The sequence below is a fragment of the Gallinula chloropus genome, assembly GCF_964237585.1.
Source record: "Gallinula chloropus genome assembly, contig: HAP1_SCAFFOLD_94, whole genome shotgun sequence".
NCBI lineage: Eukaryota > Metazoa > Chordata > Aves > Gruiformes > Rallidae > Gallinula > Gallinula chloropus.
In genome coordinates, this window is record NW_028168154.1 from 362428 (window position 1) to 377881 (window position 15454).

At 46.6% G+C, this 15454-nt stretch overlaps 1 pseudogene across 1 annotated transcript in view; it reads left to right on the top strand.

Moving 5' to 3' along the window:
* Positions 1 to 1104: 1104 nt before the first annotated feature.
* LOC311204752 (nischarin-like) overlaps positions 1105 to 15454 on the top strand; it is a 60218-nt pseudogene continuing 45868 nt past the window's right edge. The window contains exons 1-2 of the transcript in view: positions 1105 to 1124; positions 2189 to 2324. The product of the transcript in view is annotated as a nischarin-like (transcript). The remainder of the gene's footprint in view (positions 1125 to 2188; positions 2325 to 15454) is intronic.

The window sequence follows — 15454 nt, forward strand, 5'->3', positions numbered from 1 at the left end:
CAATAAAAATAAGTGATTTCTAAACTGACTGGAGAAAGATGCTCTACAAATTCCATTTATAACACGACTGTAGTTTGTAGCAGGTGGAGGCTGCCCTTTCAGCTTCATCACTGTTGTAGGCATCCTAATCCAAACACTGTCGTGCTTCCCAGTGGTTCCTTATTTACTGAATATACATCAAACTAGCCAGTCCCCTGATTTGCTCTAGGATGGTAATTTCAAGCAGCATATGAGTCAGAGGTCTCCAGAACTGTGAAGTGAAGTAGTTGTGTTTGCAGGGATGGCATCAGCTGAGCATACAAAATACCTCTATAAAAACTGTGGGAAAGAGGATTGCTGTGCAGGAGCGATTCATAATGTAACAATGTACTTGTCGCTTATTGATATAGTGACTTTGGCTTATTAAACATTTATCTGTAGCCCCGGTAACATCACATCTGAGGCTTCTAATTGGAATTTAGAAAGCCTAATAAATGTTGATTTCATCCTGAGTGCTCTCAATTCAGGGTGTTTACATTAGCAAGGAGAAGTGATGCTTGAGCTGCCCGGTGTGTGGTGGCTGTAGGCTCTGTGCTCTCCCGTTGACAGCGGGTTTTTGGGCAGATCAAATGGCCAAGCCCAAGTCAGCGCTGGTGTAAATGGTCGTGGCTCCAGAATTAATAGTGATGCACCAAGGCTTGGATACACCCTGCAGCAAATACGTGGTGTGGGAATGCTGCTAAATGAGTCCTGTCAAGGCAAGGTATGTCATGGTGACTTGATTCAGCAGGGCTTAGTTGTGCCCTTAGCAGGTACCTCGCCTTGTTAATGTGTGTTGTTCAGCCGGAGCAGCAGGCTGTCACTTGCATGCTATAGAAATGCCATCGCTTGCCTCATTAAGTGGCCATTATGCTTCGTTATAGGTCTGCCATAGCATCCTCTGCAGCTGCTGTGAAAGGTCAGCACTTCCCTCAGCTGCCATGGAAATGGTGCCAGGCCTGGAGATGCCTTTGGTATTTTCAATGTGAGCAGTAATGACACGATCTGCTTGTCCGGTTCCCCCCAAAAGTTGGGATGAAGTATGGAGCTTGCCAGGCTGAGCTGCCAGGGCATCAGTGCGGGGCCATGCGTGTGTGCAACGCGTGGTAGCTCAGCCTGACTGGTGTCCAAGTAACTGCACTCTGTTTTCTTCCACATTAATTAAAAAACCCCATGTGAGACAAGAACTTCTGCTCCAGGTGGTTGCTCTTGTGGTAGCAGGTCCTCACTGGCATCTTGCTGGTCTCCTGCAGCATTGTCCTCTGAACCTGAGGAGAATGATGATATTTCTGCCACGCTGCAGAAACTGGGCTGGCCTGAAGGTCTGAGGGTATGGGTGTGTGTCCTGGACCGTGAGTGACGTGGTGCTGGTGGGTTGTCCAGAGATGGGACCAAGTCACTTGCTGGGTTCTGCAGTACCATCGTGTTGTGCTTGATGTGGTTTGGTTTTGCCTGTGGTAGTGTGACTGGAAGAGTTGGTCAAGAACCTATCTGAGTTTTGGAGTTTTAGAAAGCAGGCATTTGTTATCGCAGCACTGGGTGTGCAGGGTATCACTCTAACCTAATGTGTGTACCTTCACTTGGGAGAGAAAAAGCTTGTATCATCCCAGTACATGCATTTTAATTTCATTTCCTGGAACTAATAATATTTACATATTCATTACATGAGTGCCTTCGGGTCTCTGAGGGCCTCCTGTGAGGGTCTGTGGTGGTCTCTGTTCTTTGACTGTCCTTTTCCATAAACCTTGCTTTCCTTTAAGCATGCATGGGGTGGGTTAATCCCAGTGGCTTTTTTTCTTCATTACCTAGTTTGGCCTCATTTCTTGCTAGTGTATCTGCATCCTTCTGCCCGGGCTGTGAAATCCTGTCCATGGTTGTGTTCTCACTGAAGGCTCCTTGCATTCTTCCTTAGTTCCCAATTCATGATGTTTCTCCTCCAGTGTCTGGTCACCACACGAGCTGTTTCACAGCAATAGCTCATAAATACACAGATGGGTGTGAAAAGGGAACATAGGGGTTTTGCTGGGTGTTTGTGGGGGCTGCAGTGTCCCATCAGCACTGACCTGGTGTGGAGAGGCACCGTCAGCCGAAGCTTCTGCCATGCTGTTGTATCTGAGCTGGGTTTTGGTGTGAGATGATTGCTTTACGACTGTTCTCTTGTTTTCAACAGGTGTGAAATGATGAAATCAAGAAGCTTTTGGTTGTCTTTAGTATTGCTTGGGGTTTTCCCGTCGGTCACCAGGGGATGGATGGACGCAGACAGGAGCAGGAGGCTGTATTCGGATGCGGGGAGGCTGCATCAAGAGGTACTGTACACCGGCTGCTGCAGCAGCTGCGACTCCTGTGTGTGTGTGTGCGTGCTCTGTTGGGGTCTCCACACCACAGAAAACAAGTGAGGGCTTATCCATGTGTGCTTGTTTTAAACACTTGGTGGGGTGGTCAGTGAAGAAACAGTGAGGCAGAAGCTCTCGCGCTTTGTGTGCTGACATCCTTCTGGGAGTGAGGTGGGGGAGCTGGCTGCTGGGGAGATGCTGTCTCTGCCCTGAAGGACCTAGTGGTATGCTCTGTCCTGGGGCTGCTGGGGCCAGTGAAACTGTTTAATGAGCAAACTTTGCCCTGGCTTTTAGTTTGGGTTGCTGGACTTTGCTGGACTTCTGGTTGGAATGGGGGGGGGGGCGGGGTGGGGGGGGTGGGGAAGAAAAAAGTATTCCTTAAAGGAAGAGTGAGTTCTGAGGGAACCATCAAAGTTACTGCTCAGAGTGTTTCCCTCCTGATATTCTGACATCAAATCCCTGTGAAGGACAAAGCAATTGGAAAGGGACCAAGGGAGAAGGGTGGCTGCAGTAAGGGATGAAGATCTTGAGGTGCCCTCTCCAGTGGGATCATGCCAGGTTCAACAGGAAGGTGGGACTCCTGTGTTTGTGTGGGGCAGCGATGGGCTCTGCAGTGCTTGGTCCCTGGGCTTGTAGGAGTGGAGAAGCAGCTCAGGTTGTTGGTGCTGGAGGTGACAGTGTTGGCTTTTGTTGTGGTGATGAGGATGGCACAGGTCCCAGCATGGTGGGTGCCTTCCTGCCCCAGCGCTGGCAGCACAGTGTGGGTAAGCTCAGACCTTCACGTGTCCAAGCCATGCGGATAAGGCCATAAAGATCTAGAAAAGTGATTCTTCATGGGAAGAAAATGATGAATGCTGAAACAATTTTAGTTATTTAATTAGCTCCTGATTAGTATGGGCTTGCTAAACAATTGCTTCAATGCCTGGAAGTGGGAGGTGGTGGGGGAGGCAAGGAGACTTCGGTTATTGTTTTAACTGCCACTGCTTGGAACACTTGGTTACCAGCAGAGACATCAGTCAGTGCCAGGCTAACGATGAGCCTTGATGGATTCATGCTGCAATTGGATCTGTTTAAGCCTCAGGACTTCTGTTCTGGTTAGAGAATCCCGTTTCTCCCAGTCACATCCCATCTACAAATACTGCTGTTGTGTGTGTCATTTCAATAAAGCCATTTAAGCCAATTAAAAAGCTGCTTTTTCCTGCTTAGCAGGACTTGAAACATCATTTTGGTGGAATTGGAGATTCTGAGGTCTGTCTTGGGTGTATTTTTTCCTTGAGGTATCCATCTTCTGTTCTGTCAAAGTGAAGAGAACCAGTTCCCTTCCACACTGCCACTGCTTTGTTGCTGTCTGTACTTGGGTAGCACGTGGCTGTTAAACATGCTTTGGGATTGTCTCAGCTCACTTTTGCTTTTCTATTAAAAATACTCAAATATTTTGCAGACTTCTGCAGTGAAAATTTCTTTCATTCTTCATTAAAATGTGTTAGTTTTGATTTTTCTGGAAAGTTACTCTGAGGAATTAAATTCATTACTCAGATGATTTACTTTAACATAAACTGTAGAGCTATTACGCTGCTTGAAAGATGTTAATTCCCTTGATTTTCCTCTAAAAACCCATGAAGTTCTTGTACCAATTACTTGATCTTGCTTGAGGTGAAAGGATCTGAGCAAGGAATATATTTGTTCTGATTTGCCCAGAATTTAACATTTTTAATGTGCAGAGAGCACAGTTGAAGTCACTTGAAGGGATGTAAGTTATAATGCAGGGCTTTTCTTGAAAAAAAAAAAAAACCTGTACAGAAAGCTTTTTCCACAAGGTGTTTGTACAGTGTGGGACTGAGCACTAAGATGAATCGGGGAGCCCTGAACTTAGCTCTCGGGTAGGTCAGTGACATTGAGAGAAAGGTGGTTTTCTCTCAAAAGGTGTTTATTTTCTCTTTCAGACCATAATTTAACCCTGATACCTTCTGAATAATAAAAATTGCCTGAAATCCTTTTCTAGTGATCACAGAATCACAGAACTGTAGGGGTTGGAAGGTTCCTCCAGAGCCCGTGGGGTCCAACCCCCTGCCAAAGCAGGGTCCCTAGGACAGGGCACACAGGTCGGTGTCCAGACAGGGCTAGAATCTCTCCAGAGAAGGAGATTCCACACCCCCTGGGCAGCCTGTCCCAGGGCTCCCTCGCCCTCACTGGGAAGAAGTTCTTCCCCAGATTGGGGTGGAACTCCCTGTGCTGCAACTTGAGGCCATTGCCCCTTGTCCTGTCCCCACAGACACTGAGAAGGGGCTGCCCATGTCCCCCTGTGTCCCACCCTTCAGCTATTGATACCCATTGATCAGATCCCCTCTCAGGCTTCTTTTCTCCAGGCTGAACAGCCTCAGCTCACTCAGCCTTTCCTCACAGGGGAGATGCTCCAGGCCCTTCATCTCTGTAGCCTCCTCTGGACTCTCTCCAGGAGATCCCTGTCTTTTTTTATCCCAGGGAGCTCAGAACTGGACACAACACTCCAGGTGGGGCCTGACCAGGGCAGAGTAGAGGGGGAGGATCCCCTCCTTTGACCTACTGGCCACACTCCTTTTGATGCCCCCCAGGATCCCATTGGCCCTGTTAGCCACCAGGACACACTGTTGGCTCATGGGCAGCTTGTCATCCACCAGGACCCCCAGTGATGTTGGACTTTGCTCAGTTTGGAGATCCTTATTCAGGAGAAGTATTTGTAAGTTACTGAATTGGTGCTTTGATTAATAAGTAATTTCATTAATATGCTGTTAAACCATTGAATCACAAACAGAAAAGCTCCTAGCAATTTGTTAAAATCACTTAAAAATATGTAAAGGGTTAATTTCCAGGTCAAATAATTTGAAGTGTGCTCTGATCTAAAATTCCTATGAGTTTCATCAAAGCAAATCTTGGGGATGGGTCACTGACCTTCACTAATACTTGCTCTGATCTACGGAGGAACAAGTTTACTGAATCAAAAACATTGCTTAATTTATGTTTGGATTGCTAAATTGATTTCTTCATGGTCTGTGGTAGAATGATTGCAGTTGTGCTCTGCATTTGTAAAGGAAAAGTAAGTCTTGGGGCCAAAGACTGGGATATAGAGCCCTGCTGCATGAGGAATTGACTCTAACACAGCAGGGATGTGTGTTTTTGGATACTCAGCCTTCTGTGTCTCAAACTGTTTGGGGGGGGGGGGGGCTGTTCCTGGGAAGAGGTAATAAGCAGTCTGAGACTCCATAGGAGTAGAATGGGCTAAACCAGGACACCTAGTTTAAAAAAGGGCTGATGTTAGTATTTATTGGAAAAGCCTTAATTTACCTGATCTGTATTAATTTTGGAGAACACTGCTGTCACCTGTGTTGTGAAATTTCTCTTCCCCTCTTCGGAGGTGCTGGAAAGCTCTTGAAGCCCTTGGTTGCTGCATGTGGACCTCTGTGGAGTGAAGTGGTGCAGCTTCCCAGGGTTGATCCATCATGGGACTAAATCTGGTGGAGTTGGAGGAGTATGGGCCAAAATATCTAAGAGGGAGCTCACTGCTGTAGGGAGGTATTTTTGGAGGGGCTTTGCATCTGCTTTCAAGGCTGCTTCCATGCTCAGGGTGGATGCTGTAGGGGTGACCACTTCTCGTGGACAGCTCTGTGCTGGCTTGGAAGGGCTCTGAGTTACCTGTGCAGCACCAGGTGATGTAACCTGGAGTCACAGCTCCTTTCATGAAAGGAGCTTTCAAATGTGGCTCTGTGAGCTGCTGCCATTGTTGGTGGCTGATAGGACCTTCTGGTGCGAGCATGGCAGCAGAGATATGGATAGCCTGGGTCTGAAGTAACCCTGGAGCTACACCTCCAGGAGAACTTGGCCAGGCAATCCTGATGGAAAGCCAGAGGTACTGCTCCCCTCAGTCCCTGTGAGGTAGCTCAGACTGATTCTTCAACCCGTTGGGGCATTTTACAAAGAGCATCTTCTTAAATCCTGAAATTGGACAGCAAGCCTTTCTGCTCTTCCCTGCTTTCTGCAAGTGCAGGAGCCAAGCTGGTTTTGCTGTGATGCTTGGGGCAAGTCCCTCATCTCTTCCCAACCCTTGGTGCAGCAGAGCAGTGCTGTAAGTCTTTGTCAGCCCTTCCAGCAGCAGGGCTCCCATCTGCTGCAGGGAGCTCCACCAGCACGTCAGCACAGCTCTGTGTCTCAGAAATGAAGTTCTGTAGTCTTTTTTCCAGGGCACTGCTGGCAGGTAGCCTGGATATCCTAGCTGGATAGTGTGAGAGCAGAGAATCACCCTGTGTTGGTATGTGTATAGTTGGTTTGTGCTGAATTGCTAATGGAGATGTTGGGATGTCACTGATGGCTCCTGAGCAGTGGTGGTACAGGCTGGCAGGCTGCACAACCAGAACTGCTCTGTGCTTCTGCAGAAATCCTTAATTGCTCTCATTTGGCTTTCAGGCCACACCCAGGGCTTGCTACCCACATTCCTGATGAAGTCTTAGGAGACCCAGGTGCACAGCACCCCACGCTCCTGGGGGCTCCTCAGTGCAGAGCTCAGAGGGGTGCTCTGGGTGCTCTCACAATACCGGTGGCTCTTGCACCTCCAAGTGCTGCCAAGCTTCCTTCTTCCCCTTTGCTTTCTCCCCTCTCTGTGCTGTGAGATGTTCAAACTTCACTAATGCACCTTAAATGGCCCCTGTAAGGAGTCAGGCACAGTTGGTGTGCTGTGGGATGCCAAATTTGGACACTGACAGCACAGTCCAAGGGCAGACTAGACCAGCTGTGCCAGTATTTCAGTTCCTTGGCCATTTTTACCCATTATGTTTGTTACCTTATCTGGCTTATGTCTTAAATTATATCTGCAACCCCAGAGCATCACGTGTAGTTACACCCACGCTTGGGTTTGTGCTCATGAATGCAGCAAATGTGCATTTAAGTACTGTAACGCTCTTACTGGCATTTGGAAGGTACTGGCTGTGTAGGGTATCTGTTGTTTTTGGTTTAGTCACTGCTTGTGTGGCACCTGATGGCTTAAAACCTCCCAAGTAATAAATGTCACCTTAACCTTTGCTGTGACCGTGCTCACTGGGTCCTACCAGCCTGTCTGTGCCATCCTGCACAGGCCAAAGCAGCCTTCTGGAGTCCACTCAGCCTCAGCTCTGCTTGTCCAAGAGTCTCAATTACTGATGAAATTTCTAATTACCTTCAGATTGGCAAATGGTGCTTCACTTAATGGTGATCTTCAGCTGCAGTGGTGGTTATTCCAGGTGGCTGGGGAGTGACGGGGATGATTTTGGGCTCCTTCTCCCACTGATGTTGTATTTCCCAGTCTGACACACTACAAAGTTGTGCAAAACTGCAGAGGGTTTTGATAAAAGCTTTCCCTTATAATTCAGATCAGTGTAATTTCAAAGCATGAGCTTGGAATAAGGCAGACACAGTGTATCACTTTTATATGCAGTTGAAGATCTAATATCCTGGCATTATTTTAAGAGTTGTTAGTAATATATTCTCTGCCATGTGTGTGCTCCTCCAGCTTGTGAGGCAGCTTGGAGAAAGGAAGGGAAGAATGAAATTTGAATTAAAATCAACTGGACTACAGCCTGCTCCTGTTTTAAACATTGAGGGTAAAGGGACAGAACACCTAGATTTATTCTGTATCACTTTGTGTACTGATAAATTCACTCCTTGTTATACCCCCATTTATGCGGTATATCTAACAGGCTGTAATTGCTGTCTGTAGACTGTTTGAAATCTTAACTAATGTATTATTTGTGTGGAGATGAGAAGCTTTTCATAGTCTTTGGATGCACGTGTTGGGGTCCTTCCTCTGCATCCCCAAACCCCTTCCCCCTGTACCTAGAGGGTTTAGTAAATGCTGTATCTTGTGGGACAGTCCCCCAGGGGTGGGGTGGTCAGTAAATGCTGCATCTTAGGAGATGCTCTTGCCTGAAGTACTAGGATATCTGGAGGTTGGGTACTTGGAAGCTGGCAGGTACCATGTGCTTGATTATCAGGGTAAAATTGGAACAGTTCTAGTTTGTATAGATGGTTCTGGTTTGATAGTGAGTGGCAGGGACTGTCGGGAGGCCTCTAGAGCACGGCTTCAAGATGAAGTTGATTCAGAGGAATCAACTATTTAAAGGGGCAGATGCTGGCAGGACAAGGGGATGGAGTGGAGCTGGAGGAGGGAAGGGTGAGATGAGATATTGGGGGAAGCTCTTTACAGAGAGCGTGGTGAGGGGCTGGACAAGCTGCCCAGAGAAGGGGTCGGTGCCCCATCCCTGGGGGTGTTCAAGGCCAGGTTGGATGGGGCCCTGGGCAATCTTGTGTAGCTCCAGGCCTGGAGGTTGGTGTCCCTGCCTGTGGCAGGGGGTTGGAGCTCTGTGACCCTTGGGGTCCCTTCCAAGCCAGACCAGTCTGGGATTCTATGAAACCCTCCTGTATGTGGTCTCTTAAAGGAGGTCAGACTGGTATTTTTTAAACCTCTGGTAAGATGCAGTGTGTTACCTCTTGGTGTCCTGCACTGCCCAGCCTGCTGTGGGTTATCCCCTCCTAGCTGAGCAGGACCACCAGCTGCTGCAGGGATGTCCTCCTCCAAAGCAGTGCCCTGGGTACTGATGACCCTGAATTTTTGTGCCAGAGCTGGTGTTGGATGCTGTCCCTAGGGAGCTGAGGGACTGTGGGTTTGGGATGCTCAGCTCTGCCTTGACCAATCTGACCCCAGGAATCCAATTTCTGTAAGTTTTTCTCCTGTCACAGTTGAGCAACTGTGAGTAAATGCTGGTGTGTTCCTGGAGGAGAGAATGAGACCAGAGTGAAACATCTTGCAAGTAAAGAAACTAAGGGAATTTTAACTTGGCTGTGAATGGCAGAGGATTATGCTGTCTGATATTCTGTACAGATGCTACTTAATGTTAGAAGACTAAATATTGACTTTTTTCACCAATATAGCATATTTTCCCTTCCAGAAAGGCTCAGGCAGTAGCTTATAAAGGAAGACAAGTCTACTTAAAGTCCTTTCTACCATCATGCAGAAGGATTCTCAGCTTCTTAGATCAGAAAGGGTACATCGGTAAATCTGGGGTTTCTGAAATGGGCATCCCCTGAGCTTCCCTGTGACAGCGCGGAAATTTATGGAGCTATACCTGGGTTTCTCATCTAAAGTCCAGAAATAGTAATGAGTAAAATCAGAGATGCAGCAATTATCTCAATTAGCTACCGTATGGGTGAGCAGATGATGCTGTGTGATGTGAGACATCAGAGCTGCTCTCAATGTTTATACCAGACAGGACAAATCTAAACTGCTTTCCTCTAAACAGTAGCACATGATTTGTATTTTTTCCTTGTGCCTGGCTCAAACAAAAAATAAAGTGGATGTTCTCTGCCTCATTAGCATCTTTTTTGAAAATAAACTGTGTTTGTGGTTGTAAACAGAAAATCCTGATTCCCCAACTAAGCTGCATATTAGTCATAGCCACTGCAGTGCTACTGCCTGTGTGTGGAGGCTCTCCTAGCCCTGCATGGGGTGTCAGTGAGATTTTCTTGACCCCTCACTTGAGATAAGGAAGAACACCCTTTGAAGGGGGGAAGGGAAATCCCTGTGATGCTAATCTATTAATAGGAACAGCCATTTCTTTATTAATTTGCTAAATGAGCCCAGGCTGTCTATTTGGAAGGTACAGAAGTTAGGCTGGTCCTGAGAGCAGGTCCCTGGGGACTTGGTGTGTGCAGAGGTAACATCTAATTTAAGTGATAGAGCTGGTGTGAGCCCAGCCACATGTTCTGAGTTTGATTTATCCCCTTGCAGTCTCCTCCCCAAAGTGCTGGCGAATGGCTGTGCTGTACTCTGGCAATACAGGGAACTTGTGGGTCTGGAATCTGTCACCAGTTCACCTGCATCTCTCCCATCTGCCACTTTGGTTGGGTTTTGGTGAAGCTCCCTGTGTTGGCCTTTGCTTCTGGGCATAGAGAAGGGCTCCTTTGGATTTAAACACCTTGGTGTTAAAGGGCTGGATACAGAACTGGATGTGATGTTATCTTACTGCTCGCTGTACGTGAGGCTGGTACCTGGTTGGTACCTGACTTGGTGGCATGTGTTAAGCATCATCCTCGTGGGCTCAGACTAAGAGGAGGATGAGTGTACAGCTGCAAATCCTTGTAAACATTGGGCTGCAAGTGGAGGAAGTTGGGGAGAGAAAGAGGGGCTACAAGGAGATGCTGTGAAGATTTGCTCCTTAAAATAGTACATTGAGCTGTTGCTCAGCGATTCCTGCTTGGGATGTGCCTCTGTCTGGAGTCCAAAACCTCATCCTCTGGCTGTAGTCAAAGGAGAACTAGGTAAAAACAGCAGGCAGGTTCTTGGCTTTCCAGATTTCAAGCCTAATTGTGACTGTTTAATTATTAACAATGCTCTTCTGGTTATAGTGCAGGAAATCACATGTGGGGACAAAAGGATAAGCAGCCCTTACAGAAAACCCAGGAAAGGGACCTTTTCCCCTCCCTATTGGTACATTGTCCATGTGCATTACAGAGTCACAGAATCATAGGGGTTGAAAGGGACCTCCAGAGCTCATGGGGTCCAACCCCCTGCCAAAGCAGGGTCCCTAGGACAGGTCACACAGGTTGGTGTCCAGATGGGGCTGGAATCTCTCCAGAGAAGGAGACTCCACACCCCCTGGGCAGCCTATATTGTGTGCCCATTGCAAGCCAAGTATAAAGTACCATGTAGTTACTGCATTGCCCAATCATGCTTGTCTCTGTGTGCCTTTCAGAGCAGTCTTTGAGGGCAGGGAGCCTTCCCCCACTCTCCACCCAATCTTGCTCTGCCTGGTCTGCAGCCCCCTGGGTCAGTGTGGGGCTGAGTGGGCACATATCTCCAACCAAGTGCCTGACAAACCATGTGTGGCTGTGACTGTCAAGTGACTGGGGTATTAGCACTAGGTTGGCATGTTTGTATACAAAAGGCTGTGTACTATGCTCTGCACCTTAGTGTCTGGTCCACAGTTGTAGGATCCAAGTTAACAGATTGCTCTTAATCATGCGTAACAGCTCCTGTTGAACGATGATGAACATCTACTGATGTAGTGTGTGCACCAAGCAATCATCAATTCTGGGCACCTAGGGATTGTTGTGAACAGGCTGTAGATGGTTAATGTTGCCTACCTAAAGGCTGGATTTTTTTTTCTGGAGTTGAGAGTTTCAAAAGCAGCTTGTTTGTGTATCTGCATCTCATTCCCAGTCGCATGGTTGTTTCAGAGAAACTCTGCCTTGTCCTGTGTTTTCCACAGACAGTCCTAGATTTGCTTTGTTCCTGAATGACCTCCCCTTGCTCATGCTGCAGTAATAATTTGGTGTAGCTGGAGCATCTGCGTGATGTTTTGCTCTGCTCATTCCTTGGCAGGAGAGGATGTGTGGATGCTATTAATAGAGATTGCCCTTGAGGTGTGGGAATAGGATTTCTACGTGACAAACAAGTCACCACAGCTTGGCACAGCAGTGTCTTGAGCTTCATAGGTTGTTATTTTCCAAATCAGAAATTAGGCCTTCAGTGCATTGCTCTTGCTGTAGTTACAAATCTAAGAGGAACAAGCATGGAGACATTCCTTGCCCACTCTATTGACTCGAGTGCAGCTTGAAAAGATCAACTGCTGACTAGCATTGGTGGGGTAAAGCTCATCTGAAGTGATGACACCAGAGAATTTAGTGTTCTTAGTGTAGTGGTGGCTCTTCTGAGTTCCCTTGGGCTTCACTTGCTAAAGGTATTAAAGAGCAGCACCCCAAAGGCTGTGCACAATGGTGCTGAATGTGACTGTCTGGTGAACTTGAGTTTACTCAGCCACAGGAGGGTTAAAGCCAAATCTTCCCTTAGCCAAGAGCGTAGAAACACCCAGGAATTTGGTGGAAACTGAAGTAAAACAAAATGTGGGAGGAAGAAAATCTCTGACTGTAAGGTATCTTGGTGGAAATGGGAACCTGAGCTTGGAAGTTCCCTTCCAGCCAGGTCAGGAGACAAGGAGTCTCTTCCAGAAGCAGATGTGCCCATGCTGTCTCTTTTCCCTGCCCTGTACAGCACACAGTCTCTTTGTGGGTGTAGAGGGCACATGTAGATGTGTGTTTATATGGATGTGTTTAAAGGCTTTATTTACACTGATGACAGACAACCTGAAAGCAGTTTTGCTGCTTGTATCCATCACCAGTGACTCTCAGAAACTCCATTTGCAGCACCATGGCTCCCAAGCACTGCACTGTATGTACTGTATAGCTCATTCCCTCCATGTAGCTGTGTTAGCTCTGCACAATGGGGTGTCCCCCCACACCCCACCGTTGGTCCTGAACAAGATCTCACTCCAGAAGTGCTCTGCTCATCAATGGGGCCGTGGTTTGGCAGGAGTCAGGAGCCTGGAACACAGAGAGGCTGTTAGGGATGTGTAGGTGCTGTCTTCTGGAAGGCTGGCGTTCCCTCTTTGTAGGAGCAGAGAAGGGTTTTGATCAGAAGTGATGTTAAATGGCACAAGGTTCAGTTAGACATGCCACACGTGGCAGTGATGGGGGAGTGGGCTTTTATTTTTGGCCCTCCTAATCCAGGTAGGGTTGTTATAAATTTGAGACATACTCCAGTTGATAAAGCCAAACAACAATTTATTAATTAAGCAAGCCCGCAAGATATAGGCAAATATCAGCGCTGGGCGTCCGGAGGAGACCCTTGCTCCTGCAAACGGCACGCACCTCACCCTTCTGGAGTCCCCTTTTTATAGTCCTGTAGTTCCAGGTACATGTGGCATATTCCAGTGTTTTTCTGTAGCTGTGTAAGCTGGTAGTGGGGGTCGTCCTGGTCCCCCGTAGTCCTCCTCTACGTTGTGTTCAGTATCTTATTTGGTTAACTCATTTAATCCTATCAGGATGTTGCTAGTGATAAAACAATGGTTCCCCTTTTGACCTGGTTACCTATTCACAGCCATAGTCTACCACAGGCACCAACTCAGCAAGATCTGAAGTTCTTTCAGGGTGTTACTAGTGATGGAACAATGGTTCCCCTTTGCCCTAGTTGCTTATTTACAGTCATAGAAGGTTTGAGAACAATTACTTATTACAATCCCCCCTTTCAATTTTGACCAATTTGTTTCTCAAACCGGCTAACAGCTTTTTGAGATAATAGCATCGATGCCTCTTCTTTTTCTAAATCGGTTTTAGGTCATCATTCAAGAAACATTAACGTGATCACCTTCGTTACATGGGTACTTGGCAGCATCTATGTATATACAATAGCTGGTATTCAAAGAATCCATTAATTCCAGTTCCTGTGGTTCTGGACCAATGGGGACTCTATCATCCCAAGAATCATACCTTGTCATGCCCTCACTGGCATTATAAATACAAGGACATCTTGCTATTTTACTCATTGCAACCTCAAAAACTTTCCAGGTGGAACTATTCAGTGGCACTCCTACCAAACACGTGATAAATGGAGTACTTGGTGTGGCAAGACTAGCACAAAAAGTAGTAGCATTCAAAGCTTGAGATAATGTAACCCAATACGTTTTGCCTTGGATCTAATGCGGTCCCAGTCCCCAAATAACAAAATACAAAATTTAAATAAATCTATAAAAATACAATTATTAGCCCCCCTTTATTTAAGGCAATTGGTGGGTTCATAATAACTATTCCAGAGTGGTGACGCTTGGACTCAATCGTTTTTGTTTGGTATTTTCTGGTTCTTGGGTATCTGGTGCCTTTTTCAGCCTTGGTGTATGGAGCCACCTTGTGATAGGACTGGAGGGCTTAATACCCCACGATTTCCTTATGCCTCTGCCTCCTTTGCCTACTCCGTTGCTTGGAGCAGCAAGGTGTTCCATCTTCTCGGCAGCAGTCATAGTCTTCAGGGGTTCTTCCTGTCCTCAGCTTACAAGTGTTATAGGCTTCCCAATTTTTATGTTTCACTTCCAGGGCTGAACAATCCAAATGTTTCACCTGGGACCGGCACACTACCCGAATTATTTTTGGGCTACCTTGTTTATATTCATTAAGATATGTACAACCTAATTTGGGATTTATCCCTTTTGTATATATTCTCCACCACTCTTCAGACCCTTGGATAATCTCTCCGATTTTTACTGCTAATTTAAGGGTTAATTCGGTTAGTTTTCTTTCTGCCCAATAACATTTTTCACAAATGTCTGGGGTATATTCTCCTTCTCTATAATGTACCCACCAATTGTCTTTACACACTCGACACTCAAAACAAAAGAAAGTATAACATACATCCAACATTTGAACAAAATAAATTGTCATTCATAGACAGTTTTACTCGCTGGTTCTTCGAAAGGTGGCGTTTAAGTTGTCAGGATTGTTTGTAGTTTCCCACGGAGATTCTGGAACCGGTCTTCATTCTGCTCGTGTGTGTCCAACCTCTTTCAGCCGTTCAAACCGCAGTATCTGTGGTAAGCAACGCAAGAAAGGGTCCCTCCCCCCCGGTATCTTTTTTTCTGAGTTGTTGTTTATTGACCTTCTGGCATGTCAGGCACTTTCCCACCATCCTTTTGGCGATTTTATGAATTCCAATACACATATACTTGGTTCCAAAGTGGTCCACTAGTGCCTGTACTACCCAGTGGATAAATAAACAGCGACCTGTTGGCAAGGGTATGTCCCTCAAGTCAGGTCACACTTTAGTATGATATTCTATTATGTCTAAGCAGTTATGCTCAAGTTTTTGGTTATTAGTCTCCCCTTTTGATAAAAAGGTGGCAGGATTGAGGCATGATTCAGCAGTTATAACTAAATAATCTTTTTCCATTAAAATTGCATCATACTTCAAAATCCTAGAATCAGTGAGACCTCTTCCTGCCTTCTGAGTCAGAATTGTCCTTACTTGATGTGGAGTGCTTACTATAAGTGCTCTTCCAAAAGTTAGCCTTCTGCTTTCTACCACCAAGAGGGCTGTGGCTGCTACTGCCTGTACACATTCAGGCCACCCTCGGGATATTGGGTCCAGCAGTTTAGATAAATAGGCAATTAGCTGTTGTTTGCCTCCCCACTTTTGAGTAACTCCCCCCCCAGGGCTGTTTCCTTATCTATGGTAGCAAACAAGTGGAGTGGTTTGTTAAGGGAGGGCAGTGCCAACA